Source organism: Bubalus bubalis, chromosome 20 (assembly GCF_019923935.1).
Source record: "Bubalus bubalis isolate 160015118507 breed Murrah chromosome 20, NDDB_SH_1, whole genome shotgun sequence".
Classification (NCBI taxonomy): Eukaryota; Metazoa; Chordata; class Mammalia; order Artiodactyla; family Bovidae; genus Bubalus; species Bubalus bubalis.
In genome coordinates this window covers 37,691,426-37,706,223 of record NC_059176.1, presented here as the reverse complement: position 1 = coordinate 37,706,223, position 14,798 = coordinate 37,691,426, and the positions used below count along the sequence as shown (strand labels likewise).

The 14,798-nt window shown below is 36.8% G+C and overlaps 1 protein-coding gene across 5 annotated transcripts in view; it reads left to right on the top strand.

Annotated features, from left to right (window-relative positions):
• HMG20A (high mobility group 20A) overlaps positions 1-14,798 on the top strand; it is a 78,434-nt gene that overhangs the window by 19,788 nt on the left and 43,848 nt on the right. Inside the window, exon 2 of one of the 5 annotated variants that reach the window (XM_025271488.3) lies at positions 7,307-7,373. The exons of 3 other annotated variants lie outside the window; for them this stretch is intronic. The gene's annotated coding sequence lies outside the window, so the exon portion shown is untranslated. Of the gene's footprint in view, positions 1-7,306; positions 7,374-14,305; positions 14,332-14,798 lie in introns of those variants that run through there. One more of the 5 variants, XM_006080699.4, reaches the window with a different exon arrangement.

Below are 14,798 nucleotides of genomic sequence, written 5' to 3'. Positions count from 1 at the left end.
AGTTCTCACTCAAGTCCTAGTTCCTCAGTGTGGAATGTACCTACTTAACATTCAGTTCTCACTTTACTTCTTCAGAGTGGTCCTCTGTCTAAGTGACATCTCCCACTGCTTTTCTATAGCATTCTGTTCTTTTCCTTCCTAGCAGTTTTCACAATTTAAAATTATATATGCTTAATCTTTTACCTCACACCATCATTTTTGTGAAAGCAGAGACTGTTCACTGTTGTAGTCCTGGTGTCTTAACTAAGTGCCTGGTATATGTTACACATTTGGTAAATACAAGATGAATGAGAAAAGATAGCATGCCACCTTAGGTAAACTCTATAGGTCAGGAACCGTTTCATAGGTGTGCCCTGTACCCTAGGAGCATGGAGGGATTATTTATTTTCTCTGGTTTAATCCTTTATTTCTTCAGAATTACTCTCAGAGAAAGGCACCATGTAATCATTGTAATGCCTGGAGACAGTTTCTGATGATCAGCCTGTCCTCTCAGTGATGTATATTTTATGTGCTAAGCTAAACTGGCAGTTGTGGGCAGATTTCATTTAAGCCCCCACAGAGGAATACACCTGCCTGCATTTCTTAGGTCGGAGCTCTTGGAAACTGTTGGCAGAGTATTCTCAGTGGCAGTCTTGGCTAAACAACTTGTCTTCTTTTCTAGAATTCTTTTTTTTTTTTTTTTTTAACATTAGAGCCCTACAAAGGAAAGGTGGTCTGATTGCATTTGCTTACTGCAGAGATTGACAGCATTGTTTGTATAAAGGTTATTAGCTATTTTAGGCATGTAAATATGCCATATGCTACCACAGTAAGTATATGACATGCCTTTTAATCACAATAAAGCAAAAATGGCCACATTTCACAATACGAATGTCTTCATACATGTTTTATAAGATATACAGAGCTATTGTGATTTGCTATTACAAAGTATTCTACATTTTCTTAGCTTGTGTTTTTTCCTTCATCTTAAACCTAATTTTTAATTAAAAATTTAATTGTTTTAAGCTAATTTCCATAAAATGAAATACTTAATTGTATGTTTGATATAAAATTGTAAGTCCAACAATTGGTTTTTTCTTTTTTTAAAAATATATTTATTTTTAAGAAGTCCAACAATTTGTAAGAGCTTTTGGCCACTAGAATTTCTTGAAACACATGAAAAAAATGTTTACTAGCAATTTTAGGCATAAATTTCATTTCAAAAGAAAATGTTTTATATACCTGAAACTAACTCAACACTGTAAGTCAACTATACCTTAGTTTAAAAAAAAAAAATGTTTCGGGGACTTTTATTTCTTAATGTATAGTAAATGAAGTATTCTTATTTATTTCTAAAGTCTTGGTACCATACTCAGAATTCTCCCATTAACTGAAAAAAGCATGATGAATGTTCCTTATGCATTTTGGCAGGTTCAGGGCAATGATGGGGAAAGGCAGTAAAACAAGAAGAATGAGAATTCTGAGTGCCTGGTTTCTCACATCATCATATTATTATTGCTATTATTAATTTTGCCTTTAACAAAATTATTCTTAATGCAATAATTTTTAAAAGCTTCATCTAGTTATTGATATTTGTGGATTTACTAGACATTCATAGCTGTTCTCAGGTCAATTGGGAGTTTATAAGTCATAAGGATGTATAAATGTCTGCTGACAGGTATGACTAAGAAAGTTTGTGAATTTCATAATCCTCTGGTTGCTATTGCAGGTTCTTTCTTTGGTTTTTGAAATGTAAATCACTGACTCAAGAGCTAGTGAAAAAATATGAGGAATATTGAAATTCTTTCTGTAGTACTATAGCAGTGTGTAAATATGGTGCATTCTGGGTATAGAAGTGGTGAGGCGCCTTTAAGTACAGGGAACTCTGCCATATGTGAAAACAGTCTTCTCCGGCTAATTGCCAATTTAGAGACTATATTAAATAAATGTAGTAGAGTAGTTTTTATGTTTATTTCTTGAAAGGGGAAAGAGCAGCTTTATTTTGCCAGAAAGACAGTGTCAGCTCTAGCCATTAATTTCCTGGCAAAACAAACTACTTGCAGAATTCTAATTGGCCAATTTCTTCTCCCCCGTGTTTAATTAAAATCTTTCTCTAGCAATACATGATACTGAAGATAGTGTATAGATTCCTTTACTGTACCAAGAAAGACTTGGGTCAACTATATCTTTCTAGCTGTCAGCCTTTACTAATTATTTATCTTCTCTTGTTCAGCAATCTTGTCTAGAAAGCATTCTCAATGGTAAAGAGTAGGGTAGATATACTGTTTACAGTCTTTATCTTCTATGTCTGTGTCACCATCCATAGAGTTGTATTCCATTCTGCAGAGTTTAATGTTTACGTGGCTAAGTAAAACCTTATCACATTAGAAATAACAACTCAATTTCTGTTTGTAGCTTAATTCGATCATGTAGTAAAAATAATTCTGGTGCCTAGGATTGGAATTGATCTCTGTTTGTACCTTACCTTAGAGTGATGCCCTGTAGATAAATATTGCGTTTCAGGGGTGCTAGATTGAAGACTAAGGATGAATTGGAATAACTGCATCCTCGTTTTTTGTTTTTTGTTTTTGGTTTTTTTTTACTCTTTTTTTTTTTTAATTTTATTTTATTTTTAAACTTTAAATAGCTGTATTAGTTTTGCCAAATATCAAAATGAATCCACCACAGGTGTACATGTGTTCCCCATCCTGAACCCTCCTCCCTCCTCCCTCCCCATTCCATCCCTCTGGGTCGTCCCAGTGCACCAGCCCCAAGCATCCAGTATCGTGCATCGAACCTGGACTGGCAACTCGTTTCATACAAGATATTTTACATGTTTCAATGCCATTCTCCCAAATCTTCCCACCCTCTCCCTCTCTCACAGAGTCCATAAGACTGTTCTATACATCAGTGTCTCTTTTGCTGTCTCGTACACAGGGTTATTGTTGCCATCTTTCTAAATTCCAGATATATGCGTTAGTATACTGTATTGGTGTTTTTCTTTCTGGCTTACTTCACTCTGTATAATAGGCTCCAGTTTCATCCACCTCATTAGAACTGATTCAAATGTATTCTTTTTAATGGCTGAGTAATACTCCATTGTGTATATGTACCACAGCTTTCTTATCCATTCATCTGCTGATGGGCATCTAGGTTGCTTCCATGTCCTGGCTATTATAAACAGTGCTGCAATGAACATTGGGGTACACGTGTCTCTTTCCCTTCTGGTTTCCTCAGTGTGTATGCCCAGCAGTGGGATTGCTGGATCATAAGGCAGGTCTATTTCCAGTTTTTTAAGGAATCTCCACACTGTTCTCCATAGTGGCTGTACTAGTTTGCATTCCCACCAACAGTGGAAGAGGGTTCCCTTTTCTTCACACCCTCTCCAGCATTTATTACTTGTAGACTTTTGGATCGCAGCCATTCTGACTGGTGTGTAATGGTACCTCATAGTGGTTTTGATTTGCATTTCTCTGATAATGAGTGATGTTGAGCATCTTTTCATGTGTTTGTTAGCCATCTGTATGTCTTCTTTGGAGAAATGTCTATTTAGTTCTTTGGCCCATTTTTTGATTGGGTCATTTATTTTTCTGGAGTTGAGCTGTAGGAGTTGCTTGTATATTTTTGAGATTAGTTGTTTGTCAGTTGCTTCATTTGCTATTATCTTCTCCCATTCTGAAGGCTGTCTTTTCACCTTGCTAATAGTTTCCTTTGTTGTGCAGAAGCTTTTAAGGTTAATTAGGTCCCATTTGTTTATTTTGCATCCTTGTTTTTAAACATTAGAAAATCTTTCACCAATGGTGAAACAGCAGTCATTTTTACATATCAAGAACAATATCCTGTTAGCTAACAATTGATCATCATCTAGTAGGAAGCTTGAGTTCAAAGATTTCAAATTCAGAACACTATTTTTCAAATAGGTTAAGTGTATTTAAGTTCAGTAGTGTGGCATTTTATGAACTGTTCTAGAAAGCAGTGAATACAGTGTAATGATTGAGCTTTTTTCCTCCTGTGTATTAAATTGGTAACTAAACTGTTCTCTTTTTTTTTCAAACTGTGCCCTCTTAGCAAATAGGGAAGGCATGTTTAACCTGGTGGGTCCAACTCTTGCCTGGGTTACATGTTTTATCATTTCAATACTTAATAAATACACATAATAAGAAATAAATTGTAGCTGTAGCTCTGAACTTACTTTGCTCTGACCTATAATAATCTGTTTACACTCTGCTCTCTGTCTTTCAAGCAAATCACATCACCCCAAACTTAGAACCTACTTTACTACAATTGTGTCAATAGTGTTGTCATGTTTGAGGAGCCTAGAAAGAAGGAAAAATTTAACTGGCATCATGGGATCTCACTTGGTTTAACAGTTTCTCCTGCCTTACTTGGTAATGCATGTATAAAACTGGTGAATGGCATTTGCTCTCAAAAGGTTTTGAGGTTGATTACAACAGAAATACATTGTAGGAAAGAACATAGATACTGTAATTTAAAGGGTTATAGGAGAGACTAGGAATTACTCTGATAACCTGTTAATTTCAAGACCTCAAGCATGTATTTAAATATGATACAGTCAAAAATAATCTTCCTAGTTCAAAAATTATCAGAATGGCTGCGATCCAAAAGTCTACAAGCAATAAATGCTGGAGAGGGTGTGAAGAAAAGGGAACCCTCTTCCACTGTTGGTGGGAATGCAAACTAGTACAGCCACTATGGAGAACAGTGTGGAGATTCCTTAAAAAACTGGAAATAGAACTGCCTTATGATCCAGCAATCCCACTGCTGGGCATACACACTGAGGAAACCGAAGAGAATGAGACACGTGTACCCCAATGTTCATCACAGCACTGTTTATAATAGCCAGGACATGGAAGCCACCTAGATGTCCATCAGCAGATGAATGGATAAGAAAGCTGTGGTACATATACACAATGGAGTATTACTCAGCCATTAAAAAGAATACATTTGAATCAGTTCTAATGAGGTGGATGAAACTGGAGCCTATTATACAGAGTGAAGTAAGCCAGAAAGAAAAACACCAATACAGTATACTAACGCATATATCTGGAATTTAGAAAGATGGCAACAATAACCCTGTGTACGAGACAGCAAAAGAGACACAGATGTATAGAACAGTCTTATGGACTCTGTGGGAGAGGGAGAGGGAGGGAAGATTTGGGAGAATGGCATTGAAACATGTATAATATCATGTATGAAACGAGTCACCAGTCCAGGTTCGATGCACGATACTGGATGCTTGGGGCTGGTGCACTGGGACGACCCAGAGGGATGGTGTGGGGAGGGAGGAGAGAAGAGGGTTCAGGATGGGGAACACATGTATACCTGTGGCGGATTCATTTCGATATTTGGCAAAACTAATACAATAAAGTTTAAAAATAAAATAAAATTTAAAAAAAAATAATAGAAAGCTCCATCATAAGTAGTTATGTATATTGAGCATTAAATCTTATGATACTAATTTATTTCATCTCCTTTTTTTAAAGGAGATTTTTATTATTTTTTATTATTTATTTCCTGGACATAGGCTATTTGATCTACAGGAATACCTCAGAGATGCTGCAGGTTTGGTTCTAGACCAGCACAATATTATGATAATTGCAACAAAGCAAGGCACACAGATTTTTCAGTTTCCCAGTGCATATAAAAGTTATGTTTATTCTGTATTGTAGTCTGTTGACTAAAGTGTGCAATAGTATTATCTAAAAAAATAATAATACCTTAATTTTAAAATATTGCTAAAAAATTCCAACTATCATATGAACCTTCAGCAAGTTATAATCTTTTTTGCAACAGTAACATCGGAGATCACAGATCACCATAACAGATACAATAATAATGGAAAAGCTTTAAATATTGCAAGAATTACCAGAATGTGACCCAGAGACACAAAATGAGCAAATGCTGTTGGGAAAATTGTTTGACACAAGGTCAAACCACCAATTTGTGTAAAAAAAAACATAGTATCTGCAAATTGCAATAAAACAAAGTATGCCTGTACTTAAAAGAGAAAAGAAGGTCAGGACTGCGTTTTTTTAACTGAGCACTTGTTATCTATATGTTAGTCTTAATTGGCAAGTCAGCTGAATTTTATTCCCTCAAGGGATAAATTTGTAAGATGTTTCATGTGAGAACAAATAGAGGGTGCCAAAGAAAAGAATTCAACGTAGAGAAGACTTTAGTTTTTTTTAATATATTCTTTTTAGTTATACTTTTTGTGTTCTAGTTCATTTAAACATATCAGGATTCCTTTTTCTGATTCCCAAACTCGTTTAAAGGTGGTCATTCACTACCAAGTTTTATTGTTTATTCTAATAATAAAATAACATATCTTTACTGCAAGACATTCAGACTGAGCATACAGACAAGCATAATTTTTATGCTTTTAAACAGAGAATTAAAAAAAAAAAATCACCCAAAGACAGGTGGGTCATCTCTTGAATGATTTTATACAAGGAATGATATGCATGATTAGATTTGTATTTTAGAAAGATCACTGGCAGCTGTATGGAAACAGATTGGAGGCAGGAACAACAGGCAGGAGGTTGTTAAGAGTATTCAGGCCAAGAAAAATAAAGGCTTTCACCAAGACAGTAATCATGGGATCATAGACAGGATCAACTAGGCTTTGGTAAAGGCAAGGGAAATGCTGGAAAGGACACCCAGGTTTTTGGGCTGGGTGACGAGTAGAGCACCCTCAACTGACATAGAAAACATAGGAGATGGAATAGACTTTGAGGAAAAGATTATGGATTCAGTTTTATATGTATAAAGTGTGAGTTGCCTCTGGCACACCAAAGGAAGATAATCTTCTTTGCCATATAAGATACAGGCCTGAAATTCTAGAGTTGGTTGTAGCTGTTTTCAGTATAAGGGGTTATTAAAACACTGGTACTGAAAGAGATCACTAGGAAAACATACAGAGTGAGAGAGAGAGAAAGGGGCCAATGTCTGAAGAAATGGCTAAAGAGATGGGGAAATAAAACAAGAGAGGTAGACAGGACAGTGGAAGAAGAGTCATTTACAATATCAAATGCCAGTTAGCAACAAAATAGATGGACAGTTAAAAAGTGTTCATTGAAATTAGCAATTAGAGATGACTGGATATCAGAGAATAGTCAGTAGAGTAAGTTAGGGATAGAAACCAGATTACTGTGTATTTCAGATTGAGTGGGTAGTGGCAGTGGCTAGAATAATCTTTGTAGTTTGGTTATGAAGAAAAGGTAAATGAATGGGCAGTTGCTTAGAAGGGAAGATAGGAATTAATGAAGGGTTCTATTATGAGTTTTTTTTTTTTTTTTTTCCTTAGGAATAGAGTATATTCATATCTGATGGAAAAAAGAACAGTCATTATTGTAAAAGAGGTTAAAATGACGGTAAGAGAACTGAAATACTTGAAGAAGCTAGAAGGATATCCAGAGCATGATCTCTTCCATGGAGAAGACACTTACATAGAAAATTTACAACTCAAAGTGGTGCCACGTGTTAGATGAATAAAAAGAGAAGGCTGGGAGTTCCAGAGGAGTTGAGAAAAGTTTGATAGTTTGACTCAAATGCTGAACTTATTGCATACCCTCCATTTAGTTTTCTACTTTTTAAATCAGTGCATCATTTAGAAATGTGTAGTATAAGCCTTCCGGAGAAGGCAATGGCACCCCCACTCCAGTACTCTTGCCTGGAAAATCCCATGGACGGAGGAGCCTGGTGGGCTGCAGTCCATGGGGTCGCTAAGAGTCGGACACGACTGAGCGACTTCACTTTCACTTTTCACTTTCATGCATTGGAGAAGGAAATGGCAACCCACTCCAGTGTTCTTGCCTGGAGAATCCCAGGGACAGGGAGCCTGGTGGGCTGCCATCTCTGGGATCGCACAGAGTCAGACACGACTGAAGTGACTTAGGAGCAGCAGCAGCAGCAGTATAAGCCTTCAGTTCTATTGCTAATGAGAATCTCTAGTTGTGTATAAGATTTCCCTGGTTCAGTCTGATAGTAGTTGACCTTCACTGTCTTCAGGCATTTAATCTGTCCGTGTTTCTGTGTTAGCTCCATAAAATCAATTTCATGGCACCATTTCTCTTGCAAAGCACAGCCAATGCAAGAATTTCTCAGATTACAGTAATTACTAAGCTTTCCTTCTCATTATTACTTCATATCCTGTCTCAGAAATTCCCCAGAATCATTAAATAAATACATTTTATCTTTGCATAATTCATGTTGCAGATTATCTGTAGATAATCTTGATTCTGGCTTTTACACAGTATGCAGAATCTTAGTTCCCCGACCAGGGATCAAACCATGGCCCATGCAGTGGAAGCAGAGTCAACCACTGGACCGCCAGAGAAGTCCTTGATTATTGTTCTAAGCTGTGCAATAAAGGACAACACAGTAAGAATATGAGGTTGTAAGAGTAAAAGAGCAACCATTGATATGAAATTATTGTATAGGCAAAGTGTTAGTGTTTGGCTTTTTAAACAGAAGACCTGCATAGTATGAGTAATACTAGAAATCTTGAGTGTGAGAAAAATCTCACTCTGGTTTTACATTTATCTCCTAAACTTTGACACTATAGAGGCTTTTCAATGCCTTAAAATATACAGTTCTATGAATTAATTGTCCAGTTAGTTCTTTGAGGTTAGGAAGTACTTTTATGTTTGTTCATGAAGTCTGGTATGCTTTAGGCCTAACAGTGCTTTCATATATTCATCTTTATTCCAAATGGATATATCAAAATAGTCACCACTGACTTGACTAATTTTTTTGTCTAAGAAATACACTTCTCATCTTCCTAGTCTAAACATTTGATGGTAAATACTCTCCAAATCCAAGTGAGTTAGGCATCTTTCATGAGGAGCTGTGATATGGTAATATGTTAAGCATTGAGAGATATCTTTTGCTGCTCTCATGAGCACACAGATGTGGCCAGCTATACACTGTAAATATTGATGTGATTTAAAATTCATATTTTGAGTAAAAAGCTACAAGTTGGTTATCTACTTAAGTTGATGCATAACATTAGAATACTTTGGTTGAAAGAGTAAAGTTCAACAGAGATGCAGCGAAAGAGGTAAATGAAAGGAATGTGGACAAGTAAAAATAGAGGTTTCTAGAATTTTTAGAGCTGAAAGGAATCTAAACAGTCATTAGGTAAGCCTTGGAATAACTTGCATGTGTTTGTGCTCAATTGCTCCAGTCATGTCCCCATGGACTGTAGCCTGCTAGGCTCCTCAGTCCGTGAGATTCTCCAGGCAAGAATACTGGAGTGGGTTGACATGCCCTTTTCCAGGGGATCTTCCTGACCCAGGGATCAAACCTGCATCTCCTGCACTGCAAGTGGATTCTTCACCGACTGAGCCACCATGGAATAACTGAGGGGATGTAATTTAGGAAAGGGAGCACACTTGTTCTATATATCCCTCAAAGAGGAGAATGAAAATCTAAGGATGGACACTTCTTGGGGACAAGTTTGGAGTTCATTATTAAGAAAAATTTTCTAGTGGTCAGACTATTCAGAAATGGGAGTAGACATCCCTAAGAGAGATACTCAGTTTGGGAGCCAAACCTTGGATGTGTGGTTGGATCCAGTGACCTTTATGAGATTTTCTAATCCTTGAATTCTTACCTAAACCAGTGACCAATGTTTCTCTTTTCTTTTCACTTTTTTAAACTGCAGTATATACAGTAAGTGCACAAATCTTAAATGTACAAGTTGGTGAATGTTTATGTATATGTGCACCTGTGAATATTTCCAGCACTTCAGGAGGCTCTTTAGTCAGTACCCTCTCTCCCCCTGTTATAGATAACCACTATTCTGATTTCTGCCACCAGAGAATAGTTTTCCCTATACTTAAACATTACATAAATAGATTCACAGAATATTTACTTTTGTGGGTCTGGCTTCTTTTGCTCATCATTATATCTATGAGGTTCATCCATGCTACACGTAGCAGTAGTTCAGTCTGTGTAGTATTCCACTGATGTCACCGTAGGAATATATTAGAATGTAACCAAGCCACTGTTGATGGACATGTTGATGTCCAATCCACTGTTGATGGATTGGTTGCACTTTGAGATTGTTAATAATGGTGCTATGAACAGTCTTTATGTGTCTTTGGGTAGACATCTGCACTCATCTTCAAGATATGTTACTAGGAATGGATTGCTGGTTCATAGAATAGGTTTATTTTAGCAGTTATTGCCAAGGAGTTTTCCAAAGTGACTGTGCACCTTTAAACTCCCACTAGCAACATGACAAGAATTTCAGTTCCTGCTCCTCCTTGCCAACACTGTGTATTGTCAGTATTTTTTTATTTTAGTCATTAAATGTGTTGTAGTATTTCTTTTTCTATGATTATTGATCATTTGGATTGTCTCTTTTAGGAAGTGCTTTTTTTTTCTTTAGCCTTTTTTTTTTTTTGATTGAGTCATTTGTCTATCTTGCTGATTTGTTCTTTACACATTCTGAATATGCGTCTTTAGGAAACTGTGTGTGTGTTCCAACTAGAATTTCCTAGTCTGTGGCTTACTTTTTAACTCAATGGACTTTGATGAACAGACATTCTTAATTTTAGTTCAGTTTATCATTTTTCTCTTTTGTGGTTAGTGCTTTTTATTTCTTCTTCAAGAAGACTTTGCCTATCCCAAGGTCATGAAGATATTTAGACTAATAATTCTTCAATTGTATACTAAATTAGACAATATTTAACTTTCATTTGTTCATATTCCCCCCAAAAAAGAAATGTATAGAATTGTACAATTTTCTCCTGTAATTTAATTAAGCTTTCAGCATTAGCTGTAAATAAGTAGATAATTATGATGGTATTAAATCTGAACTTTACTATCAGGATACTTGGTTATTGCTATGGTAACAATACCATCACAAAAATCTCAGTGGGTTTTTTTTCTCAGTCATGATATTTGTCCAAAAGTGTGCAGGGTAGGGGAATTGGGGAGGGGGCAGCTATGCTGTTTTTATACACTTTGGCATCTGGGTTGATGTAAACTCCAGTACAATATATACTTGCATGATCACTATAATAGGGGGAGGGCAACATGGAATATTGAATATTCGTTGGAAGGACTGATGCTGAAACTGAAGCTTCAATACTTTGGCCACCTGATGCGAAGAGCCAGTTCACTGGAAAAGACCCTGATGCTGGGAAGGATTGAGGGCAAGAGGAGAAGGGGGCGACAGAGGATGAGGTGGTTGGATGGCATCACTGACTCAATGGAATGAGTTTGAGCAAACTCAGGAAGATAGTGAAGGACAGTGAAGCCTGATGTGCTGCAGTTCATGGGGTAGCAAAGAGTCGGACATGACTTGGTGACTGAACAATAACACCAATAACATGGTAAACTGCTTTTGGACTCAAACTTTCTGCCCAGAAGTATCATGTGCCACTATGAGGTAACCCTATGCATTCCCATCAGCCTTACCTAATTTCAGAGGTCATGAGGAAGTATAATCTTACTATGTTTCCGAAAGGAGAACTAAAAATATTTGTAAATAGCTGTAATATTGACTCTCATAGTTAACTTGGGCACATTACTTAACCTTTCTATGGATCAGTTTGTTCACTGTAAAATTGAAGCTAAGGATAGTATCTGTCTCGTGATAGTTGTGAGGATTACCTGGGGTAATACATGTAAACTCTTAGAATATTGGCTGATACTTAGTAAACACTGAGTATACGTTTGCTAGTATTACTGCTGTCATCATTGGGTTTTATTTTTTATTATTTTATTTATTTATTTTTGGCTCTGCTGGGTCTTCATTGCTGCCCGGCTTTTCTTTAGTTGCGGTGCACAGGGGCTACTCCTTGTTGCGGTGTGCGGGCTTCTCATTGCATGGAGATCTCACTGCGGACTTCTCTAGTCACAGAGCACGAGCTCCAGGGTGCACCTGCTTCAGTACTAGCAGTTCCCAGGTTCTAAAGCCCAAGCTCAACAGTCATTTTCACGGGCTTGGTTGCTCTGCAGCGTGTGGGAACTTCCTGGACCAGGGATCAAACCCATGTCCCCTGCACTGGCAGGCAGACTCTTTACTGCTGAGCCACCTGGGAAGCCCTGTCTTTATTGTTATTAGGCTCTTACTATGGGATGGATACCACACATGCATGTGTGTTAAGTTGCTTCAGTCACATCCAGCTCTGTGTGACCCTATGGACTGTAGCCTACCAGGCTCCTTTGTCCATGGGATTCTCCAGGCAGGAGTACTAAAGTGGGTTGCCATTTCCTCTTCCAGGGGATCTTCCTGACCTGGGGATTGAACCCATGTCTCTTATATCTCCTGGATTGGCAGGCAGGTTCTTTACCACTAGCACCAGCTGGGACACCATACTACCTGCTTTACATAGATTGATTCTTCAAATAACTCACATTATAGCTACTATTACTATCCTCATTTACACATGAGAAAACTTAGGTTCAAAGATATTAACTAACTTATCCAGGTTCCAGAACTAAAAAATAAAAGATGGGATTTGAATTTAGGCAGTCTGATTTCAGAGCCTGCAATATTAACCATGGCTCCCTCCCAGATAGCAAGTAAATATTAACAGAAGAATTCAGAAGTGCATCCTTTGCTTAGAGAACTCTGTGTTTGTTTGTATACATGTATATTCATGGTTATGAGTTTATATTGAACTTTCAATATATTTCTATTTTGTTAGTTTGTAAAATTGTTTCTAGTTCATATCATTTAATTAAAGGTATTGTTTCATGGTGTTCTGTTCATGGCTTGACATCTAGACAAATTTAGAATTGATCTTGCCCTTAAGATGAAGAAACTTAGGCCAGAATGGTTTAGTGATCCCAGAAGACACAGCTAGTTGGTGACATGCCTGAACTCAGAATCAGACTTCCTGACTTCAGTTCAGAGCTCTTCCTGATGCTTCGGATTACCTCCTTGTAGTTTGTATAAGTTGATATAGCACATAATCCTTTATAAAAAATCTGAGGTGCTTGGTTTTTCCTCCCCCCAAATTTACGTGAATTTGTTGTAGAAAATGGAGATTGTGCTTCTTTCCTCATAGCTCACATTGGTACATCTTGATTTTAAGTTACCAATTTTGTCTTTTAAATATTCTAGTGTTGCTAAACACCAAGAGTCAAATTAGATATTTGGAAAGGCTTTGTAATAAGAATAAATGCCTCCAAAGAAAATGCTTCCATGGAAAAACATTGTAATGATGAGCTTTTTCATGTCAGCCAGATTTGGAGTCAAATTTCTGAAGGAAAAGGGATGACAGTAGAATTAGAAATGAATCAAGTATACCATACTTGAGGTATATCAAGATACATTAGCAAGAAATAAAATGACTGTTTACTCATAAGCAGCTTGTTACTTTTTCCTACCAGTGACATCATAATGTATATTTGTCAACCTCACATGTGTCATAGTTTTCAGAATTAAATCTTTTAAGGAAATGCCAAGCCATATGAAGTTGGTGGTCATGGTTTATTTTCCCATTATTAAATGAGACTTTTGTATGGTAATTGCAGTATATTATCATGTAATTTTATCTGCAAGATTAACAGGATATAAATTGAGTTAACTGTATAGTTCTAGCAAAAAATAGGATTTACTCATTCTATTGCTGTATAGTAGAGAAGGAGTAGAAAGTCAGCACTTCTGTTTCTCTCAATATCAGAAGTTGTCAGTTATCTGTCAGGAAGGTGAACCTAATCTGTACTATGAGGTAATGCACTCATAGGGAAATATACTATTGTTCTGAAGAGAACACGATGCTTTTTCCTGGTCTCCTTCAGTTTAAAATATTCATTCTTGCATTAAGGTAAATATTGTTTTATAAAATTGAATGCAGAATTTAAATGAATTTTTTAATATAAAATGCAAAGATTATAAACTGTGCTCTCATACTCTTCTTGCTAGACATTTTTACTCTTCTCTGCCCTGAAGCACTCATTCTCATTTGAGAGAAAGAATGAATATATCACTAGAAATTATCTCTAAGGCTCCCTTCAGCAATAAGCTAGTATATTTTCTGGAGAAGAGAGTGTAGAGAGTCTGGTCAAAGGAATTTTAGTTCACTGTATAGTGAAAAACTTTTTATAAACATTACTTTGCCAACAAAGATCCATCTAATCAAGGCTATGGTTTTTCCAGTGGTCATGTATGGATGTGAGAGTTGGACTATAAAGAAAGCCGAGCACTGAAGAATCGATGCCTTTGAACTGTGGTGTTGGAGAAGACTCTGAAGAGTCCCTTGGACTGCAAGGAGATCTGACCAGTCCATCCTAAAGGAGATCACTCCTGGGTGTTCATTGGAAGGACTTATGTTGAAGCTGAAACTCCAATACTTTGGCCACCTGATGGTAAGAACTGACTAATTTAAAAGACCCTGATGCTGGGAAAGATCGAAGGTAGGAGGAGAAGGGGACAACAGAGGATGAGATGGTTGGATGGCATCACGGACTCGATGGACATGGGTTTAGGTAAACTCCGGGAGTTGGTGATAGACAGGGAGGCCTGGCGTGTTGTGGCTCATGGGGTCGCAAAGAGTCGGACACGACTAAGGGACTGAACTGAACTGAACATTTATAAATATATTTATAAATATACTTTCTTTTTATAAAATATATTCATAGAAAGTATATTGCATGTGAAATTTAAATTTAAGTTGAAAAGGTCTGATTTTTCCTGGTACTTTCTTTTAAATAACACAACCATATTACTGAATATTGGGGAGTGAAAACAAAGATTGAAAAGTAATTACTCATAATTTCACCATCGTAATATTATTACTTTGAGCACTGATTATGTTTCCTTCCAATCTTTTTTC